This window comes from Capricornis sumatraensis, chromosome 11 (genome assembly GCF_032405125.1).
Source record: "Capricornis sumatraensis isolate serow.1 chromosome 11, serow.2, whole genome shotgun sequence".
NCBI classification, from domain to species: Eukaryota; Metazoa; Chordata; class Mammalia; order Artiodactyla; family Bovidae; genus Capricornis; species Capricornis sumatraensis.
In genome coordinates, this window is record NC_091079.1 from 89,796,644 (window position 1) to 89,813,244 (window position 16,601).

Below are 16,601 nucleotides of genomic sequence, written 5' to 3' on the forward strand. Positions count from 1 at the left end.
AATTGGGAGGACAGCTTTCTAATGAAGATGTTTTGGAGAACAATTTTCATGAACAAAAAAATTTGAGCACATGCGAGGTTTTTATTAATAAAATTATCTATATCTTCTTTTATTTTTTCTCAAAATATATCCATGAACTGTTGGCAACTTTTGAGTAGTGAAATACAAAGCTTCCTAAGATGAGTGAGGATTATAAAATGAAGGCACTCAAATAACTTGACTGGGAACAGTGTGAGCCTTGTGAAAGGCCCAGAGACTTTGCAGTAAGTAAGCCTGAGCTCAAATCTTCGTGCCAGCATCTGTGTGACATGTTATATAACCTTGTTAGCTCTTTTATCTTCATCAGTGTTAACAAACAATGGTTATTATCAATAAATGTTAATTCATGAGGAGCTTTGAAAGAGTCCCATCTCTTCCATGGAAGTGAACTGCCTAGATTATTTGTTAACAACCTAATTTATTTGATGGATCAGTGGTAAAGAATCCTCCTGCAGTGCAAAAGACAGGAGACGTGGGTCTGATTCCTGGGTTGGGAAGGTCTCCTGGAGAAGGAAATGGCAACCCACTCCAGTATTCTTGCCTGGGGAATTCCCTGGACTGAGGAGCCAGGCAGACTGTAGTCCATGGGGTCACAAAAGAGTCAGACATGACTTTGTGATTAAACAGCAACAAAATTTATTTTCAGGATAATCTTTTTTTTTTTTTTCCCTAATCTTTTGAACTTTGTATTTGCATTAGGGTAAAGCCAATTAACATTGTTGTGATAGATTCAGATAAACAGTGAAGGGACTCTGCCATACATGTACATGCATCCATTCTCTCCTAAACTTCCCTCCCTTCCAGGCTGCCACATAACATTGAGCAGAGTTCCATGTGCTATACAACAGGTCCGTGTTATCCATTTAAAATATAGCAGTGTGCATATGCCCATCCCAAACTGCCTAACTATCCCTTCCCCCCAGTCTTAATGTGAAGGTTTCTATAGGCCTTATTTTCACATAATCTGCTTAGACGGCTGTGGTAGTTCACCCAGCAGCCCAGCAGGACAGTTTTACACGTGGTAAGTTGACTTGAGCCATATCACATTGACCTTTAACAACCTGAGCATCAGTGATTAAGATATACCAGACCAAAAGAGAGAGAAGAAAATTCACTTAAAAATTTAATATGAAACTCAAAAATATCATTATATGATTTTAAAGTAATTTCTATCTTTTCTCACAATATGTGCTCAACGTAGAAAATTTTGAAACTACCAACATCAAAATAAGAAAGGTCCCTTGTTTCTGTTGCTCAGATATACTTTACAATGGTTAATATCTCAATATATATCTTCCTAGTTCTTTTTCTGAACATGCACCATTATTTTTTCCAACAGAAATGGAATCATGTTGAACACAGTGAAGCCTGCTTTTTTGATTTAGTGGCTTAATATTATTAAATCTTCAAGTCTTTGAAGTACTCCAGCATGTTCTTATCGCTATATAACAGCCCAGCACACTTTAATCAATTTTCTATTTTGTATATTTATGTGGTCCCCAGAACTCCTCATTGTTCTTCTGATAGATGAGCCCCAAATCGAGAAGTCACAGGGAATAGACATAGACCAACTGAACTAAGTCAAGACAGCAACCTGCTCAATCGTTGCATGGCAAGTTCTGTGAGTCCATATATTTCCTCATTTCTAAAGCAGGTTGATTGGGGGTATGTGTACTTATGTAGCCCAATGAGCATCAGCTATATGTTAGTCAGAATTAAGCTTACTACAAAGCTTAAAATTCTGATTTAAAGAATATTAAAAGCATAAATTCAGACCCCCCTCCTCCCAGTTCTACAAAGTCTTTCTCCTACAAGCAAGGGGTGCAGCTCTTGACAAATATGCTAAAGTTTATTTTGTGCTGCATGAAAATAAGCTTGTCACCGAAGTATATGGAAGCCTATGGCTCTTTTCTGTTACTGTTCTGGGAGATGCAAGTTATCTTTTCTAAAGAAGTTCCATTCACTGCTGTTCCTCTTCCTCTTGCCTGTCTCTATTTGCATGAAGGGATTGAGCTAAAAGAACCGGAGCTGGTTACCAAGGATCCTGTATTCACATTCTCCCATCTGCCATTCATTCTCTCTGGGGTGTTATGTAATCCATTAATTCTCTCTGACACTCACTTTCTTCCCTAGCCCTCTCTAACTTGCTGCATACTTATGTGGACAACAGGAATAAGCAGATTCAAAAGTTATCTGAAAGAAATACACATAATTTCTATCCATTTAGGTTTCCTCTTTAGCCCTCATTTCTACAGTTCTGTTTTCTGTTTCTCTGGCTTTGCTTTAATTTAACTTTTAAAAGACTTCAGCTTCAGATCTTTAAATACCAGTTGTTCTGCCTTAGAAGATGACACTGAAGGAAATGAGGGATGTCTGAGTGATAAGCTTTACAGGCAGAAGAAACAGTGGATGGAAAGGCCCTGAGTCACGACCAGTAACTGCAAATTGCTCAGGTGGATCTCTGCTGTCTCCCACATGGCATCTACCATTCCTTGTCTCCTCTGCTTCTGCCCATTGTAGCCATGTCAGTCATCACTGCTGATACCCAGGTCACAGGTATGGCAGGGACACACACCAGAGGATAATGGAAGTGCTGTCTTCACCGATGCCCAGGAACTGCAGTCATGATACTCTTCCTTGGAAGGAATTTGATATCTGATTTTGAGAATACAGGAGGTGTGACTATCATTGCCATTACGTGCTAATAGCTCAGATTTCTGCACCAATTCTGCTGAGCCATCTCACATGTTTTGGCTCTAAAAATTCTTTCTGTCTCATTTTCCCCAGGCCCATTTAGCCTTTTGGAATTCTTGGTTTTTCCTCAAAGTCTCAGTTTAAATGCCCTTTCTTCCAATTGCAAGCCTCTCTGTCATTCCTGAGATCATGTCCTATCTCTGCTGAGTCACTTCAGTCGCTCAGTTGTGTCTGACTCTCTGTGACCTCATGGACTGCAGCATGCCAGGCCTCTCTGTACATCACCAACTCTCAGAGCTTACTCAAACTCATGTCCATTGAGTCGGTGATGCCATCCAACCATTTCATCCTCTGTCGTCCCTTTCTCCTCCCACCTTCAATCTTTCCCAGCATTGGGGTCTTTTCCAATGAGTCAATTCTTCGCATCAGGTGGCCAAAGTATTGTAGTTTCAGCTTCAGCATCAGTCCTTCCAATGAATAATTAGGACTGATTTCTCTTAGGATGAACTGGTTAGATCTTGCAGTCCAAGGGACTCTCAAGAGTCTTCTCCAACACCACAGTTCAAAAGCATCAGTTCTTCAGCACTCAGCTTTCTTTATGGTCCAACTCTCACATCCATATATGACTACTGGAAAAACCAAATGTTTGACTAGATGGACCTTTGTTGGCTAAGTAACGTCTCTGCTTTTTAATATGCTGTCTAGATTGGTCATAACTTTTCTTCCAAGGAGTGAGTGTCTTTTAATTTCATGGCTACAGTCACCATCTGCAGTGATTTTGGAGCCCAAGCAAATAAAGTCTCTTACTGTTTCCATTGTTTCCCCATCTATTTGCCTTGAAGTGATGGGACCGGATCTCTGCTCAGACACTTCAACAGCTGCCCCTCCAGGGAAAGTGGACTTCGTCACCTTGGCTGATTGGGTCCTTCCTGCCCTGCCCTGACCTTCTCTGTCTTTACCCTTTCATTATGACCTGTTTTCCACTCTGCTTCACCTACTCACTCCACTGCTCCCTGAAAAAACCACACATGGTCCTCACTCAAGGCCTTTGCATTTGCTGACCCTTCTGCCTGCAAAGCTTTCTTCTCTCTATTCCTCATTTCTTTCAGTGTTTTACTCAAGTGTCGCCTCGGAGATGATAGAACTGGCCAACTTACCTAAAATGTCAACCTACGTCCTCAGTTTCATTGTCCCTTCCCTGATTTGTTTCCTTTAGAGCTAAGCGCCTTATAAATATGGGCTTCCCAGGTGGCACTAGTGGTAAGAACCCACCTGCCAATGCAGGAGACATAGGAAATGCAGGTTTGATCCCTGGGTCAGGAATATCCCCTGGATGAGGGCATGGCAACCCGCTGCAGTATTCTTGCCTGAAGAATCTCATGGCCAGAGAATCCTGGCGGGCTACAGCCCATAGGGCTGCAAAGGGTTGGACACGACCTAAGCGACTTAACACACAGCACAGCATCTTATAAATACATTGCCTATTTTATTTAGATGCATTCTCTCCTCACAACTCCCCATGCCCACCAAGTTATAAAATTCAGGTAAGCAGGGATGTCTGTGTCCTACATCAATGTAACTACAGTATTCTCCGTGCCAGGAACTCGGTGAATGCTGAATGATAAAACATTGCGTCTAGGTATCCATTTGTGTATGCATTTATAATCCACTTGTTTGTTAATTTTACTTGGTTTTCTTGCAGCTTCCCTTTCTCAGGATGCGTGCAGGAGCCCAAAAAGCCTGAGGCAGAAGGTAGTCTGAATTAGGGTTGTCTTCTTGAACTCAGAATTGCTCTCTTCCACTTTCCATTTCTCAGTGTCATTAAAGGAAGCTCTGGATTCTATCACCTTGTCTCTATAATTCTCCAGACATTTTCAAGAACATCCATAAGCCGAATTCTGGGGCTTAAACTATTGAGGACCCTAGTGCATTAAAATGCAGAGCAATGAGAAGACCCTTATGTTTGGTATGAAAAGACTTCTGTTTCTATTGTAACAAGATTTAGACAAAGGATAGTAATTAACTCTTACATTCTCATCAAACTCATAAAAAGAGTACAGATTGCGATATATGTATGAAGGGGAGGTCTTTTTTTTTACCTCAAACGCTAAAATATTTTTGTATAGTGAAAAATCAGTAGGACTTTAAAGAAGAAAAATTACTATACAGAAAATACATTAAAATTTATAAAAATATTTTTTAAAGGCTTGAGCCATAGACTTTTTCATGGATACGGGCAGGTTGTATCTTTCAAACAGAATTAGTTTTTAAAATTCCTGTGATGTTAGTGGGAAATTGCTCACTACTTTGTTCTTCAAATGGCATCCTTGGCTCTTGAGAAAGATTTCTGAAAGCCTTCATTTGATTCCTGACAGCTGTGCATTCTTCCGGGCTGCCAGATGAGACTCTATCTTGTCTAAATGTAAATACCTGGTTACCTGACTCCCTGTCATGGAGGGCAGTTTATTCTTTTTGTAAGAGGCCTTGATTTTACAGAAAGAAGAGACCAAAGGCCTTCATTAGCAGGCAGGCTTCAAACTGTTTCCAGGCCCTGTGTTTACTCCTATAGAGCAGACTTTGTTTTCATGCCTGATAAGTTTGAGGAAGCAGTAAAATCGGTCCGGTAAATGGGTCACTGACGCAGAGTGGGAGCGCACTCTGGCCTTGCAAAGCACCAGGCTGCTGCTGTGCCCAGAACCTGGCTGGGAGCACACAGCATTTTCTGGGGCTCAAACAATCAGGCTTCAGGGTGCCCCTCAGCAGGTGGGGACTGGCAGGAGGAGGAGGGGCTGTGACTGCTTCTTGTGCAATCTTAAGGTCTGGAAGGAGGGAGCCTTAGAAATGCTGCTGATAAAACACACACGCACACATCACACACACACACTCATAAAGCCATTAAAGGCTTCTTTTCTTTTCCGTTTTTTGGTGGTGGGGGGAGCCCAGAGTGAAATGGCACAGTTTATGCTGTCATTTCTGTAGCTCTTCTAGTGAAGGATCTAGGTGTTTCTTCTAATATCTCCTCTGCAACTTTCAAATCATAGTCTTCCTGTGTTAGCTGAAAGCATTAAAACCAGAAATTACCATAATAGTGCTATTTACCCCTCATTTATGGAACTACTAGTGTTATTTTTCCACTGACTTTACAGAATGCATTTCAACCGGCAGTATTTTTGGTCTGGTTAATGAAACTCAATTGTACTTAAAAAACACAGTTGGGCGTTGTATCTGAAGACTAAGCCAGCAGGCTTGTCATTTCACAAAAGGGACTCCAGAGGTTGCGGTGCCTGTAATCGGAGAGTATTTCATCTGGTGTTTGCGGCTGTGGACTAATGCCTTATTTCACAGCTAATCATCTCCGTGTGCTTATGAAACTGGACCAGTGTTTGAAAGAAGCCTGCACATTTCAACGGCACCACAAACTAGATGTAAGAAATTCTATTTCAATGCATGTAAAAACAGACCTCAAAGTGGAGGGTGAGTGAGATATAAACCCTGAAAGTGTTGCTTAGGCTGAACCAAAAGGTTGAAAGAAAAAAGTGGTGTGTACGTACACTCTTGAGCACATATGTGATAACCCAAGGTTGTTAGCACAGTTTTACTTCACTGATGTTTTATTGTCAGGCATGGCACTTGGAGATTCTCTGAACTCATGAACAGCCCTGATTACGGTGTTTGTGACAATGCTACAGGGTTTTTGCATTATTTATCCCAGTCTGCTTTACTCATTCAGCTTTCTGGGAATATTTTCAGATGGAATCACTAATTAGCACATATGTGGGAACTTCTCAAAGCTGTTTGGCCCCTTCCTCATTACTTTTTAATTTTTTTTTTCTATTTGCCTAAAGTATATCAAAGATGAAATTTAGAATGATGGGTTGGGGGAATTTTCAGATTGAAATGCATGCATTTCATAGGGAAAAATTAGTCAAGCAAGCGTTTTTTAATATGATCTGAAAAAATCAGTACAGTTTCATCCTAAAGGAGAACAGTATTGTTTTGGTCCATAAAGTGTTCTATAGAGTATTTTATTAGTTAACCTTTAGGAGAGGTTTCTAATATTGCCTCAGAACTATTTTAGTAATCCTGTAAACTGTGCCTTTATTTATCAGTGCATATCCAGACTCTGTTAGACTGCATCAGGGCCTCCTTCTGTAACCTTTTCATGCTTTGAATCCTGTACACTGTGAGCACAATATTTTCCCAGTTAGATCACAATCCATATATGTTAGAATTAATTTTTCTCAGTTTGAAACTCTAAGAGCAATTAAGGTCTTTGAATCTTTGCATCCCCTTTCCTAGGTTTCTTCCTATCATTCTATATCAAAATATAAATTATTTCCCATATCATATAGTAAATACATAGCACAAGATATGAATTCATAGGCAATGGCATCTTTGAGATGTTGAAACAATCTGGGTGCAGTCAGAAAGAAAAAAAAAAACACGAAGAGAAAGAAACCCTAGCATGCGTGATAAATTGCTTTAGTCATGTCTGACTCTCGGCAATCCTATGGACTGTAGCCCACCAGGCTCCTCTTTCAATGGCATTCTCCAGACAAGAATACTGGAGTGGGTTTCCCTGTCCTCTGCCAGGGGATCTTCCTGACCCAGGGATCAAACCTGAGTCTCCTGCGGTTCCTGCATTGCAAGCAGATTCTTTACTGCTGAGCCACCTGGGAAGCCCAAGAACCCCATAGAGGTATTTAAAAATGAATGATCAAAATAAAACAGATCTCTTACCCAAAAAATTCAGACTCAGCAAAACGATATTGAATCAGGTATATATTATTTTTTGAGTCATATAGGTATACTAAAAATATATTTTGTTAGTAGAGCGACAGTGGGTGAGTGTGAATCATTGGAGTGTGTCTTTATAGGAACCTGCTAAACAGCTTATTTGCAGTGACCTTTACTTTCTGATTCACACAGTCAAAGGCTTTGGCATAGTCAATAAAGCAGAAATAGGTGTTTTTCTGGAACTCTCTTGCTTTTTCCATGATCCAGCAGATGTTGGCAATTTGATCTCTGGTTCCTCTGCCTTTTCTAAAACCAGCTTGAACATCAGGGAGTTCACAGTTCACCTATTGCAGAAGCCTGGCTTGGAGAATTTTGAGTATTACTTTACTAGCGTGTGAGATGAGTGCAATTGTGTGGTAGTTTGAGCATTCTTTGGCATTGTCTTTCTTCGGGATTGGAATGAAAACTGACCTTTTCCAGTCCTGTGGCCACTGCTGAGTTTTCCATATTTGCTGGCATATTGAGTGTAGCACTTTCACAGCATCATCTTCCAGGATTTGAAACAGCTCATGAATTCCATCACCTCTACTAACTTTGTTCGTAGTGATGCTTTCTAAGGCCCACTTGACTTCACTTTCCAAGGTGTCTGGCTCTAGATTAGTGATCACATCATCATGATTATCTGGGTCGTGAAGATCTTTTTTGAACAGTTCTTCCGTGTATTCTTGCCACCTCTTCTTAATATCTTCTGCTTCTGTTAGGTCCATATCATTTCTGTCCTTTATCGAGCCCATCTTTGCATGAAATGTTCCCTTGGTTTCTCTAATTTTCTTGAAGAGATCTCTAGTCTTTCCCATTCTGTTGTTTTCCTCTATTTCTTTCATTGATTGCTGAAGAAGGCTTTCTTATCTCTTCTTGCTATTCTCTGGAACTCTGCATTCAGATGCTTATATCCTTCCTTTTCTCCTTTGCTTTTCGCCTCTCTTCTTTTCACAGCTATTTGTAAGGCCTCCCCAGACAGCCATTTTGCTCTTTTGCATTTCTTTTCCATGAGGATGGTCTTGATCCCTGTCTCCTGTACAATGTCACGAATCTCATTCCATAGCTCATCAGGCACTCTATCTATCAGATCTAGGCCCTTAAATCTATTTCTCACTTCCACTGTATAATCATAAGGGATTTGATTTAGGTCATACCTGAATGGTCTAGAGGTTTTCCCGACTTTCTTCAATTTAAGTCTGAATTTGGCAATAAGGAGTTCATGATCTGAGCCACAGTCAGCTCCTGGTCTTGTTTTTGTTGACTGTATAGAGCTTCTCCATCTTTGGCTGCAAAGAATATAATCAATCTGATTTCAGTGTTGACCATCTGGTGATGTCCATGTGTAGAGTCTTCTCTTGTGTTGTTGGAAGAGGGTGTTTGCTATGACCAGTGCAATTTCTTAGCAAAACTCTATTAGTCTTTGCCCTGCTTCATTCTGCATTCCAAGGCTAAATTTGCCTGTTACTCCAGGTGTTTCTTGACTTCCTACTTTTGCATTCCAGTCCCCTATAATGAAAAGGACATCTTTTTTGGGTGTTAGTTCTAAAAAGTCTTGTAGGTCTTCATAAAACTGTTCAACTTCAGTTTCTTCAGCATTACTGGTTGGGGCATAGATTTGGATAACTGTGATATTGAATGGTTTGCCTTGGAGACGAACAGAGACCATTCTGTCATTTTTGAGATTGCATCCAAGTACTGCATTTTGGACTCTTTTGTTGACCATGATGGCTACTCCATTTCTTCTGAGGGATTCCTGCCTGCAGTAGTAGATACAATGGTCATCTGAGATAAATTCACCCATTCCAGTCCATTTTAGTTCGCTGATTCCTAGAATGTCAACATTCACCCTTGCCATCTCTTGTTTGACCACTTCCAATTTGCCTTGATTCATGGACCTGACATTCCAGGTTCCTATGCAATATTGCTCTTTACAGCATCGGATCTTGCTTCTATCACCAGTCACATCCACAACTGGGTATTGTTTTTGCTTTGGCTCCATCCCTTCATTCTTTCTGGAGTTATTTCTCCACTGATCTCCAGTAGCATATTGGGCACCTAATGACCAGGGGAGTTCCTCTTTTGGTATCCTATCATTTTGCCTTTTCATACTGTTCATGGGGTTCTCAAGGCAAGAATACTGAAGTGGCTTGCCATTCCCTTCTCCAGACTGGTTCCAAATAGGAAAAGGAGTACGTCAAGGCTATATATTGTCACCCTGCTTATTTAACATATATGCAGAGTACATCATGAGAAATGCTGGACTGGAAGAAACACAAGCTGGTATCAAGATTGCCGGGAGAAATATCAACAACCTCAGATATGCAGATGACACCACCCTTATAGCAGAAAGTGAAGAGGAACTAAAAAGTCTCTTGATGAAAGCGAAAGAGGAGAGCGACAAAGTTGGCTTAAAGCTCAACATTCAGAAAACGAACAGCATGGCATCCGGTCCCATCACTTCATGGGAAATAGATGGGAAACAGTGGAAACAGTGTCAGACTTTATTTTTTGGGGCTCCAAAATCACTGCAGATAGTGATTGCAGCCATGAAATGAAAAGACGCTTACTCCTTGGAAGAAAAGTTATGACCAACCTAAATAGTATATTCAAAAGCAGAGACATTACTTTGCCGACTAAGGTCTGTCTAGTCAAGGCTATGGTTTTTCCTGTGGTCATGTATGGATGTGAGAGTTGGACTGTGAAGAAGGCTAAGTGCCAAAGAATTGATGCTTTTGAACTGTGGTGTTGGAGAAGTCTCTTGAGAGTCCCTTGGATTGCAAGGAGATCCAACCAGTCCATTCTGAGGGAGATCAACCCTGGGATTTCTTTGGAAGGAATGATGCTAAAGCTGAAACTCTAGTACTTTGGCCACCTCCTGCGAAGAGTTGACTCATTGGAAAAGACTCTGATGCTGGGAGGGATTGGGGGCAGGAAGAGAAGGGGACGACCGAGGATGAGATGGCTGGATGGCATCATGGACTCGATGGACGTGAGTCTGAGTGAACTCCGGGAGATGGTGATGGACAGGGAGGCCTGGCGTGCTGCGATTCATGGGGTCGCAGAGTCGGACACGACTGAGTGACTGAACTGAAATGAACTGAACTGAACTTACTTTCTGAAGAACTCAGTGTAACTATGTTGCAAACCATCAGTGTTCTCTGTAGAAGTTCAGAAACAGTCTTTTAGATGGTTCTTAACTTCAGATATAAAATGTATAGTCATGCAGTCAAGTAGCCAAGTTAGAAATGTCATCTAGAGGTTCTAACAAATGATATTAATTGAAGTGTTTTTTTTAAAACTTCCTTCCCTAGCTTCTTTTGCATTATATTTCAGGTGTGCTAAAATCTACTGTCTAAAGCTTAGTTAGGAAAGGAGACAAGGTTTGCGTATCTGGGAAACAGACAGTATATGGATTCATCTTACACGCCAGTTCCAGTCTTTGAGAGTGGCAGTCTGCAGACTTAGCAGGAAAGAGTGCTGGGATCTAGCAGCAGTATCTGTAATTGTTATAGTAAGGAGTTTGTGGCAGCAACAATACACATGCCATCCCTCCTCTAAAAACTTACATTCAGCTGTGCAAGCTTGCTGTTTTAACAGCTGATTTACAGATGAGAAAGCTACATAGCATTTTGTTCCAAACTTAAGCTAATTCAAGATGCTCTAAATCTTTCTGTCCAATATAGCAGCCATCAGCTAAGGGTGGTATCTAGCACTTGAAAGGTGTGGCTGGTACAAGTGCAGGTATAAAGTAACTATAAAAATACATATTGAGTTTCAAGGACTTAGTATGAAAAAGGTAAATCTCTTACTACTATTTTTATATTGCTACATACTGAAATGATATTTTAATATATTGAGTTAAATTATATCATTAAAATTAATTTCATCTATTTCTTTTTACTTTTTAAAAATGTGGCTCTTAGAAAACTTAAAATTACATGGGTGGCTCACCTTTTTGTCTTATGTTATATTTCTGTTGGATCGTGTTGCTCTGTATTAACAAGTCTCATCTTTCACTACCTCTAATAAGTTTAAATATTTTAAACTTTAAAGATAGATCATGGTTTCTTTTCTACAGCTGTAGAAATCCTTCATGTTTTTAGAAATATTCAGCATATTTTCCATTAAGCATTACTTTATGCCTTTGGGCCTTTGCTCTCCTTTGTTGGGATCAGTCTATCCTTGTCCAGCCACCTGGTGTCTGACCATGTATTTTTCAAGACTTGTCTCTGGTATCACTGTGATATAAAGCCTGACATTAAAATTCAACATTGTCAACTGCTTTGATGTCTGGTGAAACTGGGAAGGCCTCCAATGGTCTCCTCCAAGATGCCCTCCATATTCTGCTGCTATAGATAAACCCCCCCAGACAAATAACCTTCCTTATCAAGTGGACAATGTAGCGTTTGCTTAACTCTGAGTAGTGGGTTCCAATCCCTCACCAGTCACAGAGCTACTGAAACAAGCCAGTCACAGCCTCTTGTGGGAACAGGGGCATCTCACCCTCTTGGTACTAGAAAGCTTGCCTCTCACAGTCCCTGGTGGTTCACGTCACTCCAGATTCCAGGCATAATGTGACCCTGTACAGCCTATGATATCCTCTCCCTCTCCCAGGATGTGAGGACTTGTGACTAATAAACTGCTGTCAATCTCTCCTGTCTAGTGTTCAGTGTTATATATTTGGCCATTTCCATAACCCTGGGGTGGATTCTCTGTCATCAGTTCAGTTCAGTTCAGTCGCTCAGTCGTGTCCGACTCTTCGTGACCCCATGAACCGCACCACGCCAGGCCTCCCTGTCCATCACCAACTCCCGGAGTTCACCCAAACTCATGTCCATCGAGTTGGTGATGCCATCCAGCCATCTCATCCTCTGTCGTCCCCTTCTCCTCCTTCTCTGTCATCAGCAGAGTGAATAGGAGGTGATTAAAGCAACTGTGTTTTTTCATAAGCCATACTCCTCTCTCAAGGTAGAGCTGACCATCCCTTTTCCTTCATCACACTTAGTGCATACATTTATCTTGGTGACCAGACCTCTCATTTGCAATAATTTACTTCTACACCTATGTCCTTCTATTAGAAACTAAAAGCTGATGGTAGGAACAATTTCTCATGCTTTTAAATTTCTGGTTCTGATGACAGTACCTGGTATACTCAGTAAATGTTTGATGAATAAATGGACTTTGAAAACCATTATATAGCTTGTGCTGGTATTAAGAATTTCCTGAATTTGAGCGCAAAAAACTAAAATGAAATTTTATCAGCCTAATAATTGCTTGTAGAGGGGTAGGGAGATATCTGCTTTATGCTACAATTTTCTGAGGAGGGGAGGGAGTAATTTGAGGTAGTGAGACAAGAACTAGTAGCTTATACCTGTTTTCCAGTTGGAAACTCTGAGTAGTAGACGGCAAAGAATGAAATGACCTGGGAAATCAATTCAGAGAACTATCATGTAAATCACAATTGTTTTATTAACCACAATCTGCTTTTCAAGGAGCCACAGTTTCAATAAACAGATATTCTTTTCCAATTTAAAAACAAGGAAAATGCTCAGTGTGATTGTGGATAACTCAAACTTGTTTGAAAGGAGAGGAAGTCTATATCAGTGGAGGTAAGAGACCCAGAGTAGATGAACATTAGGTGGGAGGGCAATGAGATAAATCTAGTCTTGTAGCAATGGATTGAGGGCCTGTGATTGATAAAGCTTTTATAAAGCTAAGTCTTGCTCTGGAGTCCCCATGGTGCTTGCGCTACAGGGACATTAAGACCTGCCGAGTCGTGGGTGGAAAGAGTCATGCTGGGTCGGTCTGCAGCCTTGCTATTGGCCCACTCCAAGGCTGGACATCTGGTCTCCCTCTTCTTTTCCATAGACTTTACCCAGAAGACAGAGGAGTGTGCAAGGCCAAGAGCACGGCAGTGCTGCTATGTCTCAGCTCTCTCAAGTTCCCCAGCTGATGAAACAGTGATGGCATATCGTCTCTTTGTAATCTGATTTTCTTCCATTACTTGTCGGAACAAACTGGCCCTCTCCAATTAACAGTGAAAAGTAATTGAAATTTTAAGACAAAATATGAAGATTTGCTTAACTGCATTGGAAATTATTATTAAGATAGCTCATTAAAAAAAAATGTCAGCATGTACTGATTAACTACTTAGTTAAGAAAGATTTACTTTTGTTTCTTATTTTTACCTACATATATATTTTGGTGTTGAATTGTCCTACCCTTCACACAATTAATATAATAGTAGATTGCATGTTGTTTTTGATGGCCTCACATAGCAACAATCGCTTTTATCACCTGTCTCTAAACGGTTTCAGAACCTGGCTGGTCTCTGGCCATAAGTTTGACTCACCATTTATAATGGAACTGATTCTATAGGAGGGAGGATGTGACCAAATAATAAGCATACCCTAGAAGCCAGAAGTGGATAAGGCAATGGCACCCCACTCCAGTACTCTGGCCTGGAAAATCCCATGGATGGAGGAGCCTGGTGGGCTGCAGTCCATGGGGTGGAGAAGAGTCGGACACGACTGAGCAATTTCACTTTCACTTTCCACTTTCATGCATTGGAGAAGGAAATGGCAACCCACTCCAGTGTTCTTGCCTGGAGAATCCCAGGGACAGGGGAGCCTGGTGGGCTGCTGTCTATGGGGTCGCACAGAGTCAGACACAACTGAAGCAACTTAGCAGCAGCAGCAGCAGAAGCCAGAAGGGATTTAATAGCTGGGCTCTTCTCTGGCCAAGTTTCAGTTTCAAAACAGTCTGTTTCACTGATATTCGTGGCCTTGGGCCCTATGGATCTTCATGGTTCAGAAGACAGAATTCACGGTTTGTATCTCTCAGCTTCAGTTGATATCTCAGTCTGCAGACTGTCCTCCATTTAGAATTAAATTACCTGGAGAAGAGAGTGCAAGTACCTTGTTTGAAAATCTTTCTGACTTAGCTGGTGATTTAATTTTCAACCCAGATATGATTGGTCCTCCCCGTTGGATTGTGTCTGCTTTTCATTTTCTGGGTGTTGTTCACAAGGTCCTAGGACATTGCAGGAACATGATGATTGGAGCTCGCATGATTCATGATTAATGGCTCTGTGTAATCAGGCCTTGCAGCACCCTGATTGCTCCTATCTGATTCTTCCTGGCGATCCGTGATATTAATGTATTTACGATTAGATTGAGTCTTTGTTGCTGTCTCCTTAGTTGTACTTGAAGTAGCGTCGGACACGACTGAGCGACTTCACTTTCACTTTTCATTTTCATGCATTGGAGAAGGAAATGGCAACCCACTTCAGTGCTCGTGTCTGGAGAATCCCAGGGACAGGGAGCCTGGTGGGCTGCTGTCTACGGGGTCTCACAGAGTCAGACACGACTGAAACAACTTAGCAGCAGCAGCAGGACATTGCAGGGGGCTGCTAGCAGAGCAACAGCAGATCTTGGAAGGCCAGGCCCCATGCATACTTTGTAACTTCAGAGTCACAGGACTGGCCCCCTCATCTGCTGTGGTTGCTTTGGCTTCAAGAAGGAAGGCATGTTTTCTGTTCTGCAAAGCATCTTGCATTATTTTTAAACATTTTGCCTTTGATACATACCCAAGCACACACATTTCCCCCTTAATTTTTAAACCCACGTACACTTCAAGGGAAATTGAATCCATATGTTTCTGATTCATTTACACACAACTCATCAAAATGTTGTTTTAAAAGAACTAAACTCAAATCCCACAGGGGCTAAGCAGGATTCAGACTTGGCTGAAGCCTCTCCTGTCCCTGGTCATGGCCGAACATGAGCAAGCCAAGCTCTAGCGAAACCAGAACCCTCACACATCCCAGGACTTGCCTGAAGAGCACCTCGCTTTGAGGTGCAGCTGGAACACGGTGACTTCTGGGCCTGCCATCAGCTTTCATTTGCACAGATGCCATGGCGTGCGTTTCCTTTAGCCCAGGCTGTGTGAAGAGAATGAAAAGAGAAAGTCAGTCTTTATGTTGTTCCGGTCAAATTGGTGTGATCCAAAATCTTCTAGGAAGACTATTTGTGTATATTTTTGGCCCGATTGTGGACTCATAAACTCATGGAGCTGGCAGGGACCCTGCAAGTCCATTTTTCTGCCTTCAAACAGGCCTCACAAAATTCCTAAACAAACAGTAAAGCTATTTCGATGACTACCACAAATAATGTTATAAAGCAAAGGCTACTTCTTACTTCCTTCTAGGTAATTCTGACCAAAGCTCAACAACTCTCAATGTCAATAAATCCATCAAATTTAGGTATGATATATATATATATATATAAAACCTTTGTATACGTGCCCTCAAAGAAATTCTTGAGGTTCCACTAGTTCTTAGATAATGAACTGTGAAATTATCCCACTGTGCAGTTTGGTTCACAATCACCACTAAAACCAGTGTGGAGACTGGCAGGGCAGCCAGCAGTGAGAGGCTCTGACTGTGGTTAAGGACTGTTCCCTTTTGCCTGAATGGATCAGGAAGCTTGGTTGAAAGAGCTGTCGACATCTAGACATTTCCACCATGAAAATTTCCAAAGCTATCATAGCATAAAAAACAGTGTTTGGGATTCCATTCTCCCACGCTGGCACCACTGAAAGGTGAGCCAGGTGGCAGACGCGCAGAGGTGAGCAGAAATTACTAAGCCTCCTCCAGGGCTCAGGACTGTGAAAGCAAGGGATTTGCTATTTGACAGAGGGGCTCCCAAACACTGGCCTCTGACTGATATTCTGAGAGAAAGGGTGAGCGTTCCAATAGATGTTTTGATTAATGTCAATTAATGTAACTGCTCTGAAATGGTGAAGCCTCATTAGTATCAAGAAGTTCTGTTAGTTGGCACCAAAATGGCATCAGGCATTCAGCTAAATTCCTGCTTTCCCAGGGGCAACCAGCCTGCTCAATCTGCCTGGGGCTTTTGGCTCTACAATCTATCCCCACATTAAACAAGTGAATTCTGGCACTCTGGTGGGTTCACAAACCCTGACAGATGTTTCTTAACAAAAACACGCAGGCCCAACATCCCTTGAAAAGCTGAAACAAATATTCTCTTTCTCTTTTTGAACTTTCTCCATATTGTTTATTTACTTAT

The 16,601-nt window shown here is 41.4% G+C and overlaps 1 non-coding gene across 1 annotated transcript; it reads left to right on the forward strand.

The window, feature by feature from the left end:
* The first annotated feature begins 14,513 nt into the window (after positions 1–14,513).
* On the forward strand, positions 14,514–14,644 carry LOC138088851 (U8 small nucleolar RNA). The gene has a single exon (XR_011145758.1). It is a non-coding gene; the product is annotated as a U8 small nucleolar RNA (small nucleolar RNA).
* The last annotated feature ends 1,957 nt before the right edge of the window (positions 14,645–16,601 follow it).